Source organism: Furipterus horrens, unplaced genomic scaffold, assembly GCF_987537825.1.
Source record: "Furipterus horrens unplaced genomic scaffold, mFurHor1.1.pri manual_scaffold_2, whole genome shotgun sequence".
In the NCBI taxonomy this organism is placed as follows: Eukaryota; Metazoa; Chordata; class Mammalia; order Chiroptera; family Furipteridae; genus Furipterus; species Furipterus horrens.
This window is the reverse complement of record NW_028327172.1, coordinates 11212299-11235605: the sequence shown is the minus strand read 5'-3', so window position 1 is coordinate 11235605 and position 23307 is coordinate 11212299.

Genomic DNA, 23307 nt, shown 5'->3' with positions numbered 1-23307 from the left:
CGATGGCCATTTACCCTGACCATCACAGTGACGTCTTCAGAAAAGGAAAGAGAAGTTTTTGAGACTAAAATTTAAAGGCTTATTTTGTTTTAATGTATGCCATAACCTGTTCTCTTATAAATCAGGTTATTTAGCTTTTCTTTTTCTCTTCCTGCTCCTTTGATATGGGCAGGGGTGTTAATTTAAGTTGAGCTTTTTGATATTGAGAGATCAGTATTTCTAAAACCCAAGAGGAAAAAAAACATAGGAAGGGAGACTATTTCTATTATTTTCAACAGCAGATTAGTCAATGCCCCTTATGTAAGCACTGATGGGAAATTAGCCACTCATTCAGTTCACACATATTCAGTAAAAGCCTATTAGGTGTCAGGTGCACAGAGATCCCAGGTGAAAGATGTGGATCCGGTCCTCAAAGAGCTTGGTGTGGAAGGCTGCACTGGGTGCTGGGATAAGGATACACACAGGATAGTACAGCACAGAGATATCAAAGACAGACAATCTTTCCTAAGGGGCTGAAGAAAGCTCCCTAGAAGAGATACCTCTCAGGCTGAGGAGGAGATAGCCAGGGGGACAAAGGCGTGAAGGGTGTTTCAGGCAGAGGGAACAGCAAACATAGAGGGAAACGCAAACGCAGAGGTGCAGAGGCAACAAATTGCATAGCCAAGAATTGAGCATGAGTGGATCACAGGTGTGGGGAAGGCGGGGCAAGATGCAGGAGTGGGCAGGTGGATACAATGCAGTATTTGCTGAAATAAGACAGACTGACCCAAAGCCTCCATGGTTTAAAGATTTCAGAGAGTAGAGCTATGTTCAGGCTCTCTAGAAATAATACCGGTGAGGCATGAATTTTAGTTTGGAGAAGATACCATATCAAGAAACCTGTTGGCATTCCTCCAAAGTAGTGATCATAACTCTTATTTTGCCTGGGCTTACTCTTTCTTTCCTCCCTCTCTCCCCCTCTGAGCGTAATTGCTCCATCGTTCTCTGGAAGAGAAGAGTCTCAGCACAGGCAGCATTTCAGGCAGTGCTCATTTGATCTGGTTGATTCAGGAAACAGATGCATCCTCTTGGTCTCAGCACAAATCGTTGGGCTTTTTTTTTTTGGTTTCGCCAAAGCCAGATCTATGTGTCGATCAGCACAAAGGAAAAAAGTAATTACCGAAGTATTAGTGAGATTATTATTTCCTGATATGAACTGCTGCATTCCTTACTTGTATCTGGTTCTCTCCTTGGGCCAACAGGGATAGAAAATTTAAAAACAAACTCTTTTTGAACAAAGCCTATATTAATTATTTTTAACCTTGTTTGCATTGGAGGACTCTTTGACAATTTAATAAAAAAAGGTAAACCTGTTCCTCAGAAAAATTCCCATTTTCTCATACCCACAAAATGGAACATGGTTTCAATAGGTTCACAAGCCTCTTGAAGCCCCTGGAGCCCCCTGAAGAATCGACTGACTTTGGTTAAGACCTAACTATCTACAGAGCCGGAAATAAAATGGAAGAACTGCTTTTGAAATTGGGCTGTGACAGCTGTCTGCTAATTCTGGCAGATAATTTGGGAAGCCAGCCCTAACCTGAATTGCATGGGCCATCTTTAGATGCTCAAGCCTCTTCTACAATGTGGATTCAGAGGGCGGGCCTTAGCTTCCCAAATGTCCCCACCTCCATGCCAACCCAGACAAGACAGAAGGTCCCAAACAGGAGGAGGCAGAGCAAGAAATCCCTCAAGACTTTTTTTCATTTGCTAAAGTGAAGTCTCAACAGCCTTGGAGGGAGAAGACCTGGTTTTAATCCAAGGTCTCCCATTGTCCACTTGTGCAACCTTGTCAAGTCATTTACATTTTTCCAATAATTGGCTTCCTCATCTATGAAAAGGAGATTATTTTAATGCTTGCCTTTCGGAGGTGGTATGAGGACTTAATGAGATAACGACTGTGAAAGCGTCATTGACCTTAAACAAAGAGCCCTATATTTCTCAGCAGAAGCCGTGTACGTGGGAACAACAAAAACTCGCAACTGGGCACGTGCAGCCTAATGGTGACCCGCCGCACCAGCCCAGAGAAAGACAGAAGAGAAAGCTGTCGTACGGACTTGAGAGGGGCTTTTGTAAAGGAAGGGGTCAATGGAGACCCTGCAAGTCCGGAGAATACTGGCTTTTCACTGGCTAACAGGGTGCCGGCCTCCCACTGGCTGAGCTGTGCCTGGGCCTCTCCTAGCATCTGCCGAGGTGATGAAATGGTACCAGTTCCAGTCGGAGTCGCAAGGTGCATCTCTTCCTGTCGGCGTTGGTGGTGTGAGCTGAGGGACTCCGTTGTACATGAGGTTTCTGTTTCTTAATTTTCACAGTATTTACCAGACATCTAGCTTACAGGTGGCGCTTGATAAATGTGAACTGAGATTTATTTTCCCAGGGCAGAGTGAGACCTTTTAGGGACGCTAAGTACCGGGGGAAAAAAAAAAAAATTATGGTCGGACACTTGCAGTTTTCTGCCACTCTGTCCTAACAACAACCAGAAAGCTGAACAAACTGAAAAGTCAAAACTTTTCTTAGGTCTATCAGAGAAGGGAGGTAGCAGGACAAATTGTGGCCCCCTAAACTGGAAAGACAGGTGAATGAATACAGGTGGATCCAGAGAACCGCACTTCACAGGCGCAGAAGCTGCCGTGGGAACCTAGGGTGGGGTGGGAAAACCTGAACTCTAATTGCCAAATTGCCGGAGGCTCAGTGTGGACGACTCCGAGAGGTTAAAAACCCCAGGGGAACATAGAGGGACCCGCACACTTCTGTGAGTTCTACCTCCCAAAGCTCTATTGAGTCCTTACAGTGAATATTGGAGAAAACTACTCATACTTCCAGCAGGTGGGGGCGCGGAAAGAACCATTTTCAAAATGCCAGAGTGCTCTGTTCTTAACAAAGCCTGCCCTCAGGAAAGCCTATTTTCCTGAGCTTAACCTACTTTGGAGAAAGGAAGAACCCAACTCTAGCCCTCTCTATCCTTCTTGTGGGGGAAAGGAAATACGTAACTCCAGCCTTTCTCCCAATCTGGTCCCACCTAAAGTGGCGGAAAAACCAAGATGCGCTGGTCCTATGGAACACTTCTGCTCCCCTCACAGCTTACCACGACCTTACTCTAGGCCTGTTTACTGCAGCTCCCTCTACCTAGAACATTGTCAGCCTTTCAAGCATACTAAAAGGTAAAGAAAAGGCCTGACTGGTGTGGCTCAGTGGATTGAATGCTGGCCTGAGAACCAAAGGGTCACTGGTTCAATTCCCAGGCAGGTCCCCAGATGGGGACGTGTGAGAGGCAACCATATATTTATGCTTTTCTCCCTCTTTCTTCCTCTCTCTAAAAATAAATAAATAAAATCTTCTTCTTTTTTTTTTAAGGGCAAAAAACACAGTTTGAAGAGACTGAAGAAGAATCAGAACCAGAGCCAGAGGCAGATTTGGCAGAGATGTTGCAATGATCAGACCAGGAATTTTATAAAACTATGATTAATACACCAAGAGCTTTTGTGGAAAAAGCAGACAACATGCAAGAACAGATGGGTAATGTAAGCAGAGAGATGGAAGTTCTAAGAAAGAATGAAAAAGAAATGCCAGATAAAAAAAAACTGTAATAGAAAGGAAGAATGCCTTTGATGGGCTCCCTGGACTGACATTGCAAAGGAAAGACTCTCTATGCTTGAGGATTTGACAATAGAAACTTCAAAAACTAAAAAGTAAAAAGAAAAACAGACTGACACCCCCCCACGCATAGACTATCCAATAATTGTGGGAAAATTACAAAAGACATAACACCTATGTAATATGTAATAGGATACCAGAAGGAAAAGAAAGAGAGGAAGGAAGAGGATCAATATTTGAAGCAATAATGATATAGAACTTACCCCAAATTAATCAGACACCAAACCACAGAACCAAGGAGCTCCGAGAATACCAGACAAGACAAATGCAAAAAACAAACAAAAAAATAAACAAAGCCCCAAACAAACACATTTGCAGCTAGGCCAATCATATTCAAATTTTAGAAAACCAAAGATAAAGAAAAAATCTTGAAAGAAACCAGTGAGAGGGGGAACCTTAAGTAAAGAGAAGCAATGATAAGAATTACATCTGACTTCTCAGAAACCATGCAAGGAAAAGTGAAATATTGAGAGAGAAAAATCCCACCAACCTAGAATTCTGTATCCTGAAAAATTATCCTTCAAAAGTAAAGGAGAAATAAAGACTTCCTCACACAATGATTGAGAGAATTTGTTGCTAGTTGACCTACCTCAGAAGAAATGTTAAAAGAAGTCCTTCAGAAAGAAGAAAAATGAGATGAGTCAGCATCTTGGATCTATACAAAGAAAGAAGAAGCATTGGAGAATGAATAAGTGAAGGAAAAATATAAATGGTTATTTTCCTTAACTGCTCTAACATAATATTTTGTTTAATAGCAATACTGGATTTGATTGTGTATGCTTGTTATGTGTATATGCTTCTGTTTGCTTATGTATAAATGAAATGGATGACAGCAGTGAGATGGGAGGTGGGAGAGAGGAATTAGGAATGTTTTGTTATTGTAAGGGACTTGCACTTTCTCTAAAGTGGTATAGTGTTATTTGAAAGTGGACTTGGATTAGTTGTAAATGTATATTGCAAACTCTAGGAAAATCACTAAAAAAAGCTCAAATACTGTAACTGATTTGCTAAGAAGGGAGAGAAAATGGAATCATAAAGTATCACACAGCCCTGTGTAGCCTCCCCTTAGATGTGTGGGTCATCTCAGGTCTCAGGTACCTTCTCTCTTTTCAAAGCAGAACTGAAATTTCACCTGGGCAGTCAGCTCTAGCAACCACAAAACTTTCATTTCCTTTTTATTGTAGGGAGAATGTTCTGAACACTATTATTTCACCAGGAGGAAACTGGGTGCTGGGTAGTGAGTAGACGCTAGGTCGGGGCTTGGTGCACACCTGTGGTTCCTAACTAGCAAGTCACTGGAATCCCAGGGGAAGCTCATTATGATGCAGATTCTTAGGCTCTATCTCCGATGGAGGGCTATGTGGACTGCAGTCTTAGGCTCTATCCCAGACGGAGGGCTATGTGGACTGCAGGAGCCTATAATTTCTCTCTCCAGTTTTAAGTTACTACTTTTTTCTTCCAGTTTTATTCAGATATAATTAACCAACAGTACTGTATAAGTTTAGAGTATGCAGCACAATGATTTGACTTGCATATACCGCAAAATGATTACCACAATAAGTTTAGTTAACATCCATCATCTCATATGGATACACACAAACATATATATTTTTCTCCTGTGATGAGAACTCTTAGGATTTACTCTCTTAGCAGCTTTCACATAAATCATATGGCAGTGTTAAACATAGTCATCATGTCTACATAACATTCCTAGGATTTATTTCCTTCCAGCTGGAAGTCTGTACCTTTTGACCACCTTCATCCAATTCCTCCCCTGCTCCCTGCCTCTGGCAACCACAAATCTGATCTATTTTTCTGAGTTTGGTGGTCTTTTTTTTTTATTTAAATACTCCACATATAAGTGCAATCATATAGTATTTGTCTTTCTCTAACTAATTTCATTTAGCATAATGCCCTCGAGGTCCATTCGTGTTGTTGCCAGAGGCAGGATTTCCTCTTTTTTTCTTTTTAGGGCTGAATAATTTAAGTGCTTCCCCAAGTGATTCTCCTTAGCCCTCTAGGCTTGGTAACCAGTGGGAGAGAGAAATAAAGCCATTGCCCCATTCTGCATGAGCATAGGCAGTCTTCCCTAAACTGGCCGCATGGTTCCATGACACACTATCTCTGATCACATGTCCCTCTTGCTGTTTGCCCTTTCCCCTATAATATTTAAACATAACTTTGTTGTGTCACTTATGTGTTTCCTGATTTTTTTTCCTTGACCAGGTGAGCTCAAGGACAGAGAACATGTCTCGATTCATCCTGAGTTTCCTGTACCCATGGCCACCACATACAGTTGAGCAGGTTGTTCACTGTACAAAGGAGCTCAATGTGAGGGGTAAGTGAGGCTGTCAGTGGGACTGAAATGTCGCCTGACTCACCAAGTCATGGGCCCTGAGTGTCTAGAGAAGGAATGCCTTTTCATCTGTAACATGAAGGTTATAAAGCCGGCTTTGCCTATCCCAGGATTATTGTGATGCTCAGACGAACTGTAATGCACCAACAGAAAGAAGCTCTTATTAGTGCTACTATGAAATTGCAGAAATGCCTTCTGAATTAAAGACTAAAACTCCTTAATGGAAGAGATGGTGCTTATTCACCATTGAGTCTTTAGCACCTGCCACATATTGACACTCAGAATAAATGTATTGACTTTATAAATGAAATAGAAAAAAATATTTCTTTCTTTTAAATAAGCGTGGTATTACTTGAATAGACTGAAGCAATAGAAGCCCACAGTGAATGATTTAAAACTAGGACATGGGCTATTTAATTTTTGGAGTTTAGCTACATTTGGGGAGTGTTTTTGGACCAACCTGCCTACACAACTTTGGACATGCAGAGAAGAGCTCCCATCAGGATGTTACATGCACATTTCCAGCTCCACTCAGATCTATTGGAAGTATTCCATAATTGAAGGAGGGCTTTTCCCTCAGGTCCTTAAACATTTCTCATCAGTAATATCCTCTTTGCAAGAGAACCCTAAGTAATCTGACTGAAGACCCCTGGGAAGGCCACTTGTTTCAACACTATCCCGTGATTGGACATGACCATGTGCACAAACTCGTCAGGCTCAGGATAGCAGCTTGTCAAGCAAGTCAGGGATCTGTTTGATGTTTTACAGATGTGTCATTGCCAAAAGAAAGGCTAAATAGAACAGCCTATTATGAATACGATCAATGCCAACAAAAAGAAAATGAAGCAAAAATCATAGAACACTTATATCTTTAAATCAAATGGAATAGCCCATTTGTCTTTCCATTTTGGACTTCAGCAGGGAACAATGGAAAGAACATGAGTTTTGGAGCCAGCCAGACCCTGAGTTAAAATTATGACTGTAGCAGGTTAGAGAATCGTGGCCTTGCATGGTTGACTTAATCTTGACTTTACATCTCACGCTTGTTGTGAGAATAGAATGAATCCATGCAAATAACCCTCCCTAGCACAGTGCTGCTGGGACCCATTCTTGGGTGGGAGTGGGGGAACATCCTGAGAGGTGAGGGTGTTGTGCGCTGGGTAGCCTCCACCAAAGGGGTCTCTACAGTGACCTTCTTTCAGGGCTTTGCCTTCTGCTCATCATGTTTAGGGTCGGTGAGACCACTCTTGGCTGAGAGTAGATGAAAACCATTCCTGGTCAAGGTGTAATGTGGGGGGAAAGGCTCCTGGATAGTCTTGAAAGGAGGGACCCAAAGAGTAATGGGTAGGAGGAGAGGCCCTGGTTGAACCTCCCAGAGAAAGGAGCCACACCGATGGCCCTTTTGTTTATTCCCTATTAACACCCCCCCCATTAGCTTGTATAACAAGGATTTATCTGCATCAAATGTAATGCAGTTGCTTTGGTAGCAATCGGAGGATATAGACTGCTGGTTGGGAGAATCCGCTTCAGAATTAGATTAGGTGTTGGGCAAGTTGGTTGGATTCTCCGGGTCTCCACTTCCTTATTCCCGAGGACAACAGTGTTCATTCTCTACCGTCTGTCTTCCCCTTGCATTGCGGCTCTGGCCTCCTCATCATTGCAGCTCCCTCAGAACCTTCAAGGTTAATCACTGTGTTGTCTGGGCAGAACTGTTCATTTCAGATCGCACCTCAAGCAAGCTGCTGGCTGCCTAGGGTTGCCTGCCTTTGGGTCAGGTGCCCAGCCCAAATCTAATCAGCATAGCCAGCAGGGAGACAGGGTAGACATGGTCACATAAAGAATCTCAGAGCTGGCCTCTTAGCCAGGGACTATGGAGGACAGGGCCATTCCTCATAGGAAACTGTGGGTGTGCTGTGCACCATGATGGATATCTGGGACACAGAGACAGACAGAGAGCTTTAATGCAAGATGGACAGTGGTAACTGCAATAGAAGAAATGTTTTCTAGCTAGGGGAGTCAGGGAAAGGATCCATGGAAGAAAAGGCCTTGGGAGCATCTATGGCCCTCGGTCAGTTGGGACCCATCCATGGACTTGAAGCTGGGGGTCAGTCCTACCCAAAGCTCATGACTGGCAAGTTCAGGGAGTTTCTCTATTAGCTCGTCCCACTCCCTGGCCACAAGCATTGATTCAAGGGTGGGTCAGGCCAGTCAAGGACAATGAGATCTACCAGGAAACAGACATTCTCTCTTCTCTGCTGAATGTGAACGTGAAAGCACGTGGCCTTAGAAGCCACTGGCAGCTCTTCCAGGCACGAGGGGAGAGACTTCTGTGAAGGGAGCTCTCACTATGGAAGTAGAGCTCTGAGGGATGGAGGGAGGAAGAGAGAGAGGACACACACACACACACACACACACACACACACACACACACACACACACACAGAGGGGGTGGGGAACACTACACCCTGGACTGGACATACCATTTTGGGAAAATATGGGGAGTAGAGGGCAATAGTGAAAAATACAATGTGCTGAGAGCATTGGAGCAGGGATGTCAGGAGTGGAAAGGCAGATTAGAAAGATCACTGAGGGTGTTAAAAGGGGGGCAGATAAGAGGCTCTTTTCTATGGGCAGTAGAAAGCTATGGGAAGTATTTAGGCTGTGATAAGAGTGGTGTTGGGGATGAAATAATCAGCCATGTGTACAAAATGGGTTAGACTGGAGGGAGGCTGCAGGTGGGGAGACCAGTGGAGCTTACTGAAATAACCTGGAGACCTGAACTACAGCAGCTTCGGTGGGGCTGAAGGGAAGGATGTGGAAAAATGAAATTCAAGATTTTTGAGTAAGATTTTGTCATTTACTAAAGGCTGCATGAGTGAGGGAAGGAGGGAGATGCCTACACGCAGGCAAGGCAGAAGGGCACCGCCCCTCCAGTTCTCGGGTGGCCCATCTAGGCCAGTAGTTTATCACCATAGAGGATGAATATTAAAGATTAGACAACGGAGAAGACAAGATTTTCTTTAGATCCATTGCCACAGTGCAAATGGATGATGAAATTTTACAACATTGCAAAATAATAGCTGGTGGTGTTGACCCATGATCCTTACTGTCAGCAAACTTCAGGAGCTATATATAGAGATTGCTAGCCACATACTTTTGGATCGGGTGGCAACAGCATACCCATATCTGTTGAGATTTGAACTTTTTCTCTAACTAGCTGTGTGACTCTGAGTAAACTACTTATCCTCTCTCAACTGTATTTTCCTCAACTGGAAAGATGGGAAAGAAGGGGAAGGTCAAAGCTTCTTCCCAGGCCTGTGGTCCTCACCTCATGTTCTCATAGACACACCCTCTGCCTGTTTCTGAAAAGAAAAGGTGAATAAAACTATTAAAAATTATAAATAGAAGGGAAATATGTTTCAAACCTTCCACCTTTCTTTTTCTCTTCTTTGCTTCTTTTTTTAAGTATGCTTTGTGTTTGCAGGCTGACTTTCCACGAGGACATTTGTGTTGTCACAGCTTGTTGCTGTGTTTCATGTAGCTTTTATGGTTCATCAGTCTTCTAGATTCTAGTACTACCTGCATGACAGCATCGGAATGGCCTTTCCTTGCCCCATCATGTATAATGGGGGAATAACAAATACACAGTATTTTATTATGATGATTTGCTTGAGGAGCTAGGAACTATCCCTAGTTTATCTCGTGGACAGGAGGGTGGTCCATCTCAGTGAGGGGCTATGGGTGTGGCACGCACTCCGGTTTCCATGTCTAGAGCAGGGGATGATAACAAGGGAAAGTGATGAGGGCCACAGAAAAAGCGTAGCCGCGGTGCCGTGGCCAGGGAAGAGCCACTGTTGCAGATCCAGTGTCACCGATTTGTCAGCAGCCCCTTGTTCCCCTCCACTACCATTTGTGAATGCGTACTATGTGCTAAGTGTTTGCACTATGTTGTTCGATTCTTGAAATTATCCTTTGAGGTAGGTAAAGTATTATTATTATTATTATGCTCATCTGACAGATGAGGAAACTGAAGCGTAGGGCACTTGCCCAAGATCGCAAAGACAACTGGTAAATGACAGAGTAAGGACTTGAACCTGGGCTTTACTGATTGAAGAGCCCACAGTTTTAACCGTTGTCCCAAATCATCTGTGCTGAGATTTCCTGGGATGTCCTCTCTTGTCTTTCTTTTATAGGCACATGATTTATATTGCCCACCTGGAACGGGATGGAATGAGAAAGGGCATTCGGGAACTTTTGTCTCTCTGAGGTTACTCAGCTCTTTGATTTCTCCCTTGGGAGCCACAGTGCTTGTCAGTAGAAGGTGCTGGAAAGAATTAGATTGCTTCAGGGTGTTCACTTGTATGCAATTTATTCTTTCTTAAGATAATGCTCAGGAGACTTCTACATCGCACTCCAATGAGTGAAAGCAGAGGGCATCTGTTTAGTATTTGAGACACAGATCTGACCCACTTTGGCTGCTAAAAGAGAAAAATAAGTATTAAAAAATAGTCAATCAAAGAATTACTCCCTCTGTGGCTGGTTTGCCCACTGCTTTGAGTACAGGACTCAATGGCGATCATTTAACTTTGGGCTGCCAGAAACTGGAGAGTTTTGTGCTAAGTGAAATAAGCCAGGCAGTGAAAGACAAATACTGTATGATCTCACCTAATACAGGAACCTAATGAACAAAATAAACAAATGAGCAAAATAGAACCACAGGCTTGGAAACAAGGGACAGACTGACAGTGACCAGAGGAGAGAGGGGAGAAGGAAGGAAAGAAGGGGAAGGGGCTAGTCAAGGAACTAGTATAAATGACCCACGGACATGAACAACAGGGTGGGGATTGACTGTGGGAGAAACGGGGGATGGGGCAGGGGAGAGCAATGGGGGAAAAATGGGACAGCTGTAATAAAACAACCACAACAATAATAATAATAAAATTTGGGCTGCCAGAAAAGGATGTCCTTGGTCTGGATTGACTGATCTCCCTAGAAGAGGGCTTAGACTCCCTCCTGGATGTAACCCTCCTGGGCCTAGATCTGAAGCTTGGAAAAAGTGCTGCGAATCTATCAGAGGGCAGGATAGAAGGAGACGTCATCTCATTCCATTCCTTCCTTTAACTGTGGAGGACTCCGAAGCCCAGCGTGCTGACACCTGCCGATTGCCCCCAGACCTGCCAGCTCTCTATCCTCCTCACTCTGCGCTGTGTCTTGGGAGGCGGCCCTGTGTGGACTGCCTCCATGAGTTTCCTTTCCCTCTGGCTTCCAGTTTGCTTAGGCCATGGGGAAGCACCCACAGGAGATCAGATAGAGGAGAGCGAGGAAAGGGTATTATTTCTTCAGCTCCTTCCTGGCCAGGGCACCCTGGTTGGGCTGCATCCCTCCTCTGATGGCCACAGCTCCTATCAGGTGGCCCTCTCCATACAGATGCCCTCTCTGGTCCAAGTGACCGCTTCTCCCTGGAACCTTCAAGGTCTAGGGGTAGTAAGGGCTCATGGCTGTAGGTAGCCCTGGGATACTGCACTGCCCTTATTGTGCACACATCTTTAGCCCCTTTATCACATTCTAATGAAATTACCCAGTTTGGATGTGCCATCTGTTTCCTGCTGGAGCCTTGCCTGATATACGCAGAGAGGTTAATGACTTGCCTGAGGTCTCAGGAGGATTTGATCACAGACCAGGGTGTGCTAATAAGAAGAGAGAACACTGGCACATTTTCCAGTTTATGAAGCATGTTTGTAACCCTAATCTCTGGAGCAGGAAAGTTATTAAGCTTTCCACTTAGAGACTAGAAATCGAAACTTAGAGGAGGGATTCAGCACCACTGGTGAGCATCAGAGCCATCTTCAAACCCAATGCGTGCGCTCTGCCAATCACACCATGGCCCGCCTCCAGGTCAGGGTTGAACCTCTTACTTCTTTACTAGCACAACTCCACACCTGGAGCATCAGGGAAGCAAACATACCCAGTGTTTCATCTTCCAGGCCCAGAGCTAATGGTGCTGCAGTCACAATCCAATGACTTGTGAGGCAAGGGCTGCCACCCTGATTTTATAGATGAGGAAAGTGAGGCTCAGAGGCTAAATATCTTACTTAAAGTCACGCAGCTGGGAAGTAGCTGGAATTCGAACCCAGGTCTGTCTGCCTGCTCTTTCCCCTACCCCACTGCACAGTGTGGATTTCTGAAGATGATGAGGTTTCAGGTCTAGCACATCCTCTGTATTTTCTCCCATCAAACAAATCCCATCTTGGCCCTCATACTGACTCTGGGACCATGGCCTGGCTTTCCTACTGGGTAGTCAAGGAGTCTTTTGTGGATAACATATGACAGAAAATGGAGCGTAGCTGATTCAGACCAGGAGATGAGGCAAAGCCAGCAGGCCCTTTGTCTGAGCCTGGGAAAAATGCATCGGGTGTCAGAACCGCCTCCGCTGTTACTCCTGAGGGAGTGGGGGTGCCAGAGTGGCTGTGACAACATCCTGGCAAAAATTTTCCTGGGCGCATCAGTTTTCACAACATAAAAGCAGAGTCAGCGGCTAGTGTTGGCTGAACAGGGATTGACCTGGGGTCACCTACTCTCTGTGTGGCCTTCGGGACTCACTTCTCCAGTTTGGGCCTCAGTTTTCTCATCTGAAATGTGGGGGGCAGATGAGCGCACTCAGTGCTCTGTGTCCTGTTTTCCCAGTCTGTCCTTCATGAGTTTGTGAGTCTGTGGGTCTTCCATGACCGCCCCACCCCTGCCCCACCCCCCTTGCCTGGTCCCTTAGCAGGACATCAGGGTTGTATAATATTATTGATGGACTTCCGGCCAAGATTGGAGCCTAGACTGATATGCTCTGTCTCCCTCCACAACTAAGAAGGAACACAACTACTGCAAAACCAGAAATAACCAGAAGTTCCAGAAAATAAAGCTACATGGAAGTCCAATGTATGAAGTTATAAATAAGTGGTGCTCGTCTGGATGGGTTGGAGGAGTGAAGTTGGGGCGGAGAGGTCAAGTTGTGCTGGCGGCGGCAGCTGCAGTGACGGCGGTGGGACAGTGGTAAGCACAGACACCCGTATTTAAAAAGAGGCAAGAAACACCTGGGGAGCACCCCTGGCTGCAGACCAGACCCGTCAGCTTGCGAATCCAGCGCTGGGGAAGGCAGACCCCCATTGCCTTGGACTGTGAAGGCCAGAGGACATGGGGACAGAGGAAGAAGCTCCTAGTCTCTCAGTGGAGAGTAAATGGCAAGAATCCATCTTGGACCCCCGCCCCCACACAAAACGTCACAGTGTGGTGAGAAGGGTTGCCCAGTAGTGAGGAGTACATGGGGCTCCGCCCCCTATAGCGTAGGAGGTGTGACAGCCCCACCCAGGAAGCAAAGGTAAACACAAAACTGTCAGGATGGCACAGATCATGATAGAGATCCCAGTGACGCAGCTGACCAGACAGCAAATATCTAATCTAACAGACCAGCAGATAGGAAATTTTTCTGAGGCACAGTTCAGAGCTTTGGTTATACGAATGCTTACAGTCCTGACAGCAGATCTGAAACAGGATGGGGAAGGAATGAAGGCTAGTCCTGCTGAAATGAATGAAAACACATATGAAACAAGTGGTGAGGGAAAGAAAACCAGGGATCAGATTAACAGATCAGAGCATAGGAAGGAACAAACAGTCAACTAATGCAGAAAAAGGAAACGAAGAGTGAGAAAAATGAGGAGAGGCTCAGAAACCTCTGGGACAGCTATAAGCGGGCCAACATCCAAATCATAGGGCTGCCAGAGGGTGAAGAAGAAGAACTAGAAATTGAAAAATTATGTGAAAAAATAATGAAGCAGAACTTCCCTAACTTGGGGAAGAAAATAGACTTATAGGTCCAGGAAGCACAGAGAGTTCCAAAAAAACTGGACTCAGGAAGAACCACCCCAAGACTCATTATAATCAAAATGTCAAAAATTAAGGATAAAGAGAGACTCTTAAAAGCAGCAAGAGAGAAGAGAATTATATACAAAAGGATCCCAATAAGACTATCAGCTGATTTCTCAAAAGAAACTCTGTAGGCAAGAAGGGACTGACAAGAAATATTCAAAGTAATGAAAAGCAAAAACCTACAACCATGATTAGTCTATCCAGCAAAGCTGTCATTCAGAATAGAAGGGAAGAGAAAGTGCTTCCAGGACAAAGTAAAATTGAAGGGGTTCATCAGATCCAAACCACTGTTATATGAAATGTTAAAGGGACTTGTTTAGGAGAAAGAGGATCAAAACTATGAACATTAAAATGAAAACTCTTATCACAACAACCAACAACAGAAGCTAGGGAACCGAAACAAAGGCAAGCTAAGTAGGCAGTGAGAGTGGAAAAAGAATTATAGGTATGGGGAACATACTGGGGGGAGGTCAGCTGGGAGGGGCAGGGGTGAAAGGGAGGGAGATGGTACAGGAATTAAGAAGCATAGCAGGAGGGAGTGGAGTAGACAGGAAGAGGATGAGAAGAACAATATGCACAACCAATGGGCATGGACTAAAGGGGGGGCAACTGGAGGGAGGGGTGTCACTGGGTGGAGGGGAGCAGAGGGAAAAGAAATTGGGACAACTGTAACAGCATAATCAATAAAGCATATTAAAAACATTATTGATGGATTTGCATCAATAAATTCACATTTTCTTTACCATTTACTTAAATCCATAGACAGCTGGCCAAAACCAGGTGGTGGCTGTGGTTGTGGAGGGGACAGGATGGGACTCGGGACTTTTATCTGCACAGCGTTTTCACTGGCTGCCAATCCTCGAGTGGTGCTTTGCACTCTTGGGAAGTAGTATAGCTGAAGAGCCGGTCCAGTATCTGCTTACTTTACAACAGGGACAAGCAGATCCTGGGAGATTAAGTGACTTGCCCAAGATAGGCTGTGACCTGTTTAGAAGGGGGCCTCTAGCCCCCTCATGCCTGTACTTTTCACTGCCAAAGAAAATCATTGTTGTACTCGGTGATGGTCTCCATTTGAAGCCGCTGCTTCGAAGCTGAAACATATAATAAACATGCAGTGTAGGGCGAAAGTATTGAAAACAGACAAGCAAAAAGGAGAAAATGGAATGAGTGATTCAATGCCCTGCTGTTTTGGGTTAAGCAGAGCAGGACTATTGTGAGATGAACTGGAGCCTGGCTTAACACCCAGCAAAGACTGCCCTGGCTGGGTGGCTCAGCTGGTTAGAGCGTCATCCGTTCACCAAAAGGTTGCAGGTTCAATCCCAGGTCACATACCTAGGCTGCAGGTTTGATCCCCAGTTGGGGTGTATATGGGGGGGCAACTGATTGATGTCTCTCTCTCTCAAATCAATAAACATACCCTTGGGTGAGGACTAAAAAAACAGATAAAAAACCCCAACAGAGACTGAACTTCTTGTTCTTGTTGGCAGGTTCAGGAGCTAGTGGTCACTCCACTTTCTGTCTTAGGAGGGCCCTTGGCCAGGGTTTCTGAGTGCTCAGCTCAAGCCAAGGGACAAAGCAATTACCAGTAGACAGAGGAAGGAAGAGCGCTTCTCCTGGCCAAGTGAGGAGCCAGGCTTCTTGTTGATACAGCCCAGAGGATGGGGTAGTGCCCGAGACAGGAGGGTAAATCTTCAGGGTCATTTGCTCTGTGGGAAGACTTGCCTCCGTCTGATGCCTGCCTTTAAACATTAGTCCTTCTTTCATGTATCCTAAAAAAATAACTGCTTCCAGATGCATTTTGGCACTGAAGTCTGTGCTTCCTGTGGCCAATTTAAAAACTCTGTTCATGGCTTAAGATACAAACTTTTGGAGTGTCAGAGCCCAGAGGACCTAACAGCTCATCTAGTTCCAAGCCACTTATTTAACACATGGGGGCACTGAGATGCAGAGATGGCAACTGACTCATTGAATGGCATGCAGTAAGTTATGGGCAGCGCCAGGCCTAAGACGAAAGCCTTCCAGTTTCATTCTGTGTGCTCTTAGGTTGGACATCAATTTCAGACACATGGGAAATATGTTCCAGCCAGCATGGGATGGTGAAAGGGAGTCAGCACTTATAAATCAGTGAGGATAGGCTTAATTCCATAAACATAATGAGCTGGAATTTATTGGGAGCTTATTGTGTGCTAGCAATTTTATAGTCATCATCTCATTCTATGAAGGAGATGCTATTATTGCAAGTTTTTCAGATGCAAAAACTGAGGCTTAAAGAAGTGACATAGGCCCTGGCTGGGTAGCTCATTTGGTTAGAGTGTCATCCTGATACACTAAGGTTATGGGTTTGATCCCAGTCAGGGCACATACAGGAATCAACAAATGAACGCATACGTAAATGGAACAACAAGTGGATGTCTCTTTCTCTCCCTTCCTCTCTCTCTCAAAAATCAATTAAACAAAACAAAAAAAAAAAATAACACAACTTGCCCAAATTAACATAACCAGTGAGTAGGGGCTAAAACTTAAGTCTGTTTGATCAAAGCCCTGTTTCTACGTCACTAGATTAACCTAGAATGAGCATGTAACTGGCATGGCTGAATTGGCTGTGCCTCATCCCACGGTTCCACTCCCGGTTGGGGCACCTGCCTGGGTTGCAGGCTGTCCCCTGGTGGGGGCATGTGAGAGGCAACCGATCAATGTTTCTCTCCCTCTCTTTCTCCCCCCTTTCCCCTCTAAGGATAAAGAAATATTGTAAAATCTTAAAAAAATTTTTTTTTGGTCTGACCTGATGAGACACACTTTTAGGCATTTCCCCTCCATATTCAAATGTTTTGGTGACTCCATATGGGGCCGAACTTCATGGTTTGAAGCAGCGGTTCTCAGACTCCGTGGGCATCAGAATCACTGCCGAGCCTCTGAGACTCCAGACTGCTGGCCTCTGCCCAGAATTCCTGATACAGTAAGTCTGGCTGGGGCCTGACATTTATAGTTCTAGCAAGTTCCCAGGTGATGGCTGATGCTGCCAATCTGGGTGCCACACACGGAGTCCCTGATTTAAAGGGCTCATTAAAAGACGTGAATGTCAGCGGAATTTTCTTGCATTGAGTCTCATTTTCCAAGTAACTATTCAGGACCGAAGCTGCTACTCCTCAGTGAAGGAGATTCACGTCAAAAAATAAGGGAAACAATAGCATCACTGGATTTCCTAACTACCATCTCCAAAGGGTTGCCGAAGGGTCTTCGGTTGGGTTGAACTGTTAGGATTAAAGATTCAGACCAAAAAGCACAGGATGCTGTGGCAGAAAGAAGAAACTCCAGCCACTTCTTCACTCCCTGCCTGACTCTCAAGGTGGAGAATCCTGGGGGAGAAAGTGTGATTGGTTGAGCGCAGGTCACATGTCCATTCCTGAGCCAATCACTGTGGCCAGGGCAATGTGAGGCTCTGATTGGCCGAACCATAGTCACATGCCCACTCCTAAAACAGGAAGTGAAATGACCTCCAGAGCGTGAGTAGGGGGTCTGAGCGGTCCCCCTAGAGGATGCCTAGGGCTGAAGACACCTAAAGAAGGGGAAACAAATGGATGCCAGTGGAAAACCACACGAGCCCACCTTTCCAGTTGCCAGGCAACCTTTTACCCTTTAGTTCTATTTATTCTTCTTTCCCACCAAGTTTTCCTGCCAAGAGGGCTGGCCTTTCTGTAGGTGGAGGGCCCAACCCAGGAGGCTTTGAGTGAAGTGGAAAGAGATTAGGGCTGGAGATTTGGGTTTTAGTCCTGCCTCTGTCACGAACTTCCTTCCCTCTGTGAGTCTGCCTTTTCTTCAGCTGTGGAAGGAGGAGAGTCTCTGGGCCCTTGCAATCCTGATAGGCTGTGGTTCTGGGCACGGTCACAGGCAACGGGGGGCTTCCCAGTGCGCTTCACACGATCTCTCAGAAATGCAGGCAGCTTTCTCCAAACCTGGGTGGCCTCTGCCACGGAAGAACATGGCCTACTAGAAAGAGCCTTGAACTTGTCATCAGGTAGCCATTAATTCCTGACTTGATTTCTGATTCCTTTACTACCTGTGTGACCTAGGCAACTCAGATTAACGTCTTTGAACAACCTTGTATAAAAAGTGGAATTAATGATAACCCCTGCCTGGTCTCAAGAATTTGTTGAGAAGGTGACAATGGATGTCAAGTGCTTTGTAAGCCCCCAAGTGCTGGTAGGTAGAAGGCGCATCCACCCAGGGCTTCTGCCTCCCCATGCCAGTGTGCTTCAGGGACTCAGTGCTCCTGAGAAAAGGCTGTTGCCCTCACTCAATGAGCATGAGCCCTTCCACAAGGCATGTGTCTGCTACTTGGACAGCATGTATCCTAAACGTTGATATTCTGAACACTGGTGCCATGTCAAGTGGTAAACTGAGGCAACTGGGAGGGTGAAGCAGGGGTAAGAGGAAGAGGCCACTGACGATTCTAAGTCCTATAGGCAGAATCTGTCCTAGAGTCTAAATGTGGGGTCCCAGGACCCAGCAGGAAGCAGAAAGCCAGGCTCTGCCCTTCTGACCATCCCGTCCCTCCCAGTGGGCATTGGGACAAAGGCTAACCTTTGACTTGTCTAGTGGGGCGTGGGATAATCACCTCCACTCTGGTATCTCAGTCATCTCCAGTTAATACATCCAGAATGGGTTTCTTGATCTGAGTCCCCCCCTCCAGAATTGATTCTGTAAATGTCATCTGCCGCCATTCAGTCTCCTATGCCAGACACTTATGGATCATGACCCTTGACATCTATTTCAAGTTCCCCTACCCCCAAAGCATCATCAAATCCTGTGTATTTCCCCTCCAAAGTATATTTTATTTCCACTTATTGTTTTTCTCATTCCCACCGCTACCACCCCACCTAAGATACTGTCATCTCTTACTTGCCACTAACTGCCTCCTAACTAGTTTCCTCCCTTGTCCTGTTCCCTCCATTCCAGTGTACATACATTTGGGAAACAGTGCATATTAGTATTCTCCTTTCTAAGCTTTGCAGGGCATATAAATATGATAAGACCCTGAGACTGTACTATAAAAAAATCAGTTTAACACTATTTAATCCAGAGTTTCCTGAACTTGTTTGTTCATGGATATGATCAAAGAATACCAAATAATATCTGTATATCAGCCAGAGTAAATGTTCCAACATGCAAATCTGATAGTGTTACTATCCATCTTACAAGTCTTCAAAGACACACTGTTGCATTTGGAATGAAACCCAAGGTCCCCAGTGGAGCCTATCAAGCCCTGCAGGAACTGACCCCGCCCATCTCTCATGCACTCCCAGCACTCTGGTCACACTGGCCTTTGTCTAGTTCATGAATGGTCCAGGTTTCTGCACATCCTAGTGAGACAGGACAGTGAGAAGCTAGGAAAATTCCTTGGCAAGTGGAATAGGGAAACTGAGGCAGCTGAACACAATGGCTGAGCAGTTTACAGCCAGGTGCAGATGGACACCAGGGTGGCAGGCCCGCAGTGCCTGGCAGCGGGCAAACTGGGAAAACAAGGACCTCACCCCGAGGGTAAACGTTCCTCCCCAGGCCTTTCCTCTCCGGAGATAACATCTAGGCCTCAGTTGTATTTCAGCTTCAGGCCCCAAAAAGCAGCAAAACCAGGTGGGTGATGGCCAGAACCAATTGCAATGACTCAAGACTCCCTGCCCTGCCACTGACCAATCAGTGGAGACCATGACCCTGAAAGGGCACACCTGGAAAACTAATGAATGTTCTACTGAACCCTCCCCTGAGACCTCTCCTAAAATTCCCACCTGCAAGAGTGATACAGTATACAAGCCTCAAGACAAAGGACTCAGGGCACTCGCTCCCCCACTTCTTTCCCCCCAGGCAATGGGCAGCTGGAAGCTTGTCCCAGGCTAATCCCCAGAGCTTGTCCCCAAAGCCCCCCTTTTTTTCTGATTTTCCAGTGAACTAAGGCAGCCCAGCCCAGGCTCTCCTGTTGCTGCTTCTATGCTAAGCCCTTCCTTGTTTCACTGTCCCCAGCTTTCATAAATGTCTCCTCATAGTCACCTGGACTCATGTTGTGAAATCTTTTCTACATGAAGTCAAGAACCCACAACACTACAGCTGGCCCTAAGCAGACCCACTCAGGGACAGACCCCTGTCGAGGAACACTCATTTCCCAATGTCCTTCCTCAGCCTGTTCCCTCCCTGGTCTGCCCTTTCTCCTTTCTTCATGTTGCTGCTTCTGTTCATCCTTCAGGTCTTAGCTGAAGGGTCATGTTTTCAGAGAGACCTCCATTAATGATCCTGTCCAAGTAGTCCCCATGTCCCTCCATCAGTTACTCTCTTGGGAGTCTATTTGTTTTCTCCATAGCACTTACCGCAATCCCTAGTTGTCACTGTGTTCATTTAGTTGTTTGTTGCCTAGCTCCACTACACTGTAAGCTTCACAAGGGCAGGGAAAGTGCCTTCTTACTGTGCGCCCAGCCCGTTTGCTCAATAAGTAGTTCTTGAATCAAAGAACAAATGGAAAAATTAGTGGCCTTTGCCCCTGTAACTTCTACAGATTTTCCTCAAAGGTGTTACACTGTGGACCAGTAATTCCAGGCACCTCCTGGGAGCCAGGAATAAACAAATGCTAGCAGTGCCTGGCTGTACCCAAGATAGCAGAGTGGCCTACTCTCCTCTGACCTTGACCTTGATCATGATCTTCCCCTCCCACAGGTCCACAGGTGTACAGCTGGACCCTCAAGCTCTCCTGAAACAGCTTTCAGGAAAGGATCTGATAAACTCAGGTACACTGGGAATGAAAACAGGCTAGATATGTCACACAACCAAAAATAAACCAGGATACTGGAGATGACAAGGATTTTTGTGACACTTCTATAGAACTGACTACATTATTTGCAGGGCTCTGTACAAAATGAAAATGTGGGCTACCTTTTAAAAATGTATTAAGAATTTCAAGATGGCAACAGCGGAACATTAAAATAAAACCAAGTTCAGGAGACCTTCTAACTGCAGGTCGTGCACCCATGAGGCTGGCCCTCTGGCCAGGCGGTTAGTTTGGATGCTCCGGGCTGGCCCTGCAGCTTTCATGAGATCCTCTTCTATCAGCTCAAGAATAATACTGGTTCCAGACATGACTCCCCACAGGCAGGACATACCAGGCACAAGAGGCTGCTGCCACTTCTATACCCCAAATTTCCCCCAGTCTCTATGGCTTCTAGCTAAGACAATCTACTTAGAGCAGAGCCAAGTTTATTTTCTTTTATCTAGTAGCTTAAGGAAGCAGGAAAGCTGTTTTTGTAGACATGAAGACATTCCTTTGTTCTGCAACCTCTGTTGCCACCACAGGCTCTTATTTACCTGTCCTTCACCTGTCCTTCATACACACCTCTAGCCAGCAAATGGGACAGCCTTCTGCAAGGGCCAGCCTTCAAGAGTTTGGCCTTATTTTAGGGGCAGGGAGAGGTGGGGAGGGGAAGAGTGAGGGGTGTAACCCTGAATGAGAATGGGAGGGGACACTGGCTTACATTTCCTGAAAGCCACCAAGGGGAAAGTCTGAACTACATTCATCAAATTATTCATGATACGTTTTTTTAAATCCTCACCCAAGGACATGTTTATTATTGATTTCAGAGAGAGGGGAAGGGAAGGAGAAAGAGAGAGAGAGAAACATCCATGTGAGAGAGAAATATTGATTCGTTGCCTCTTGTACGCCCAATCGGGTACGGAACCCGCAACCTAGGTATGTACTCTGACCAGTAATCAAACCTGTGACCTTTTGGTTTACAGGACAACACTCCAACCAACTGAGCTACACCAGCCAGGGCAAGCTATGTTTTTTGTTTTTGTTTTTTTAAAAATATTTTTAAAATTTATTTTTAGGGAGGGGGAAGGGAGAGAGGAAGAGAGGGAGAGAAACATCAATGTATGGTTGCCTTTCACGTGCCTCCAACTGGGGACCTGGCCTACAACCCAGGTATGTACCCTGACTGGGAATTGAACTGGCGACCCTTTGGTTCGCAGGCTGGTGCTCAATCCTCTGAGCCACACCAGCCAGGTCCAAGCTATGTTTTGACTACACAAATATACATGTTTTAATTGATTTTATTTTTGAACAGGTAATATATTCTTATCGTTCAAAACTCACAAGTTACAAAAAGGTTTAGGGTGAAAAACCTTCTGGACTCCCAAGTAAGCCAATTCCTTTCCCTGCCTGTAGAAATTTAACTAGTATTTTTGCACCCCTGTAGAAACACTGTGCATAAACATATAGAAATATAGCTCCCCTAACTTTTTTTTCCTCCACCAATGATAGCATATTTTAACACTGTCCTGTGCTTTGTTTTTTTTTTTACTTAGGATTATATCTGGAAAACTTTTTATATTAGTTCCCAAAGACCTTCCTGGTTATTTTATTTTATTTTTTTAGGTATGCATAGTATCCTCATTGTATAACTGTAATGTGATTTATTTATCCATGAAGACATTTATGTCCTTTTAGTCTCTTGTTATTACAAATAGTGGGGTAAGGAATTACTTGGATGATCAGGTGCAGAACTCCTCTGGATTCCTTTAAGGATCACTGAAGTCAGGTTCACCCTCCGGGTCTCATCTGCAGTCACTTTGACCCTTGGGTGGGTGCATCTGTAGGTTTGATGGCTACCACCACTCAGCCCTTGGTGGATTTCCACAAATATTTCTTGAGTGCCAACTTCATGCTAACACTTGCAAAACTTGGGATGCTGCAGAGTCTTGACAGACCTTGTTCTTCTGGGGACACGGTCTGGTTGGGGATCTGGAAAGGAGACCTATGATCACAAGAATCCTAATTTATGAACAAGAGAATTCCAGATAGTGATCAGTGGTGTAAAAAATAAATAAATAAAAAAGACTCAGGTGATATGATGGAGTGTGTGTGTGTGGCAGGGACGTGGCGCTAAAAGGGGCCCAGGAACAGACAACCTTCTTGGGTAACTGAGCTGTGCTTGGGAAGGACGGTTCCAGAAGATGTACAAACCAACCCTGCTCTTTGAAGTGGTGTGATCTGTAAGGCTCCTTCGGACTGCCCCCCTCTGGTTGCCTAAATAGCTGGGATTCCTTCGTCCAGGTGGAGAGGTGGGAGGTATTTTCTTTTTCTCCTCTCTTAATAATTCTGCTTTTGGAAAAGAGAACATAATCTTCAACTGCCCACTCCAAGGAGGGCTGCCCCGCAAATGTGTGATGAGAACAGACCACGGGGCAGCAGCCTTGGGCCAGTTCTGAGGAGGCCTGTGCCTCGTTCATTCAAGCCACTGGAACTCAAGGTTTTCATCTCCTCCAGTGGCCCTCAGGCTGCAGAAACTGAGTCTCGTGACTTTTGCCCT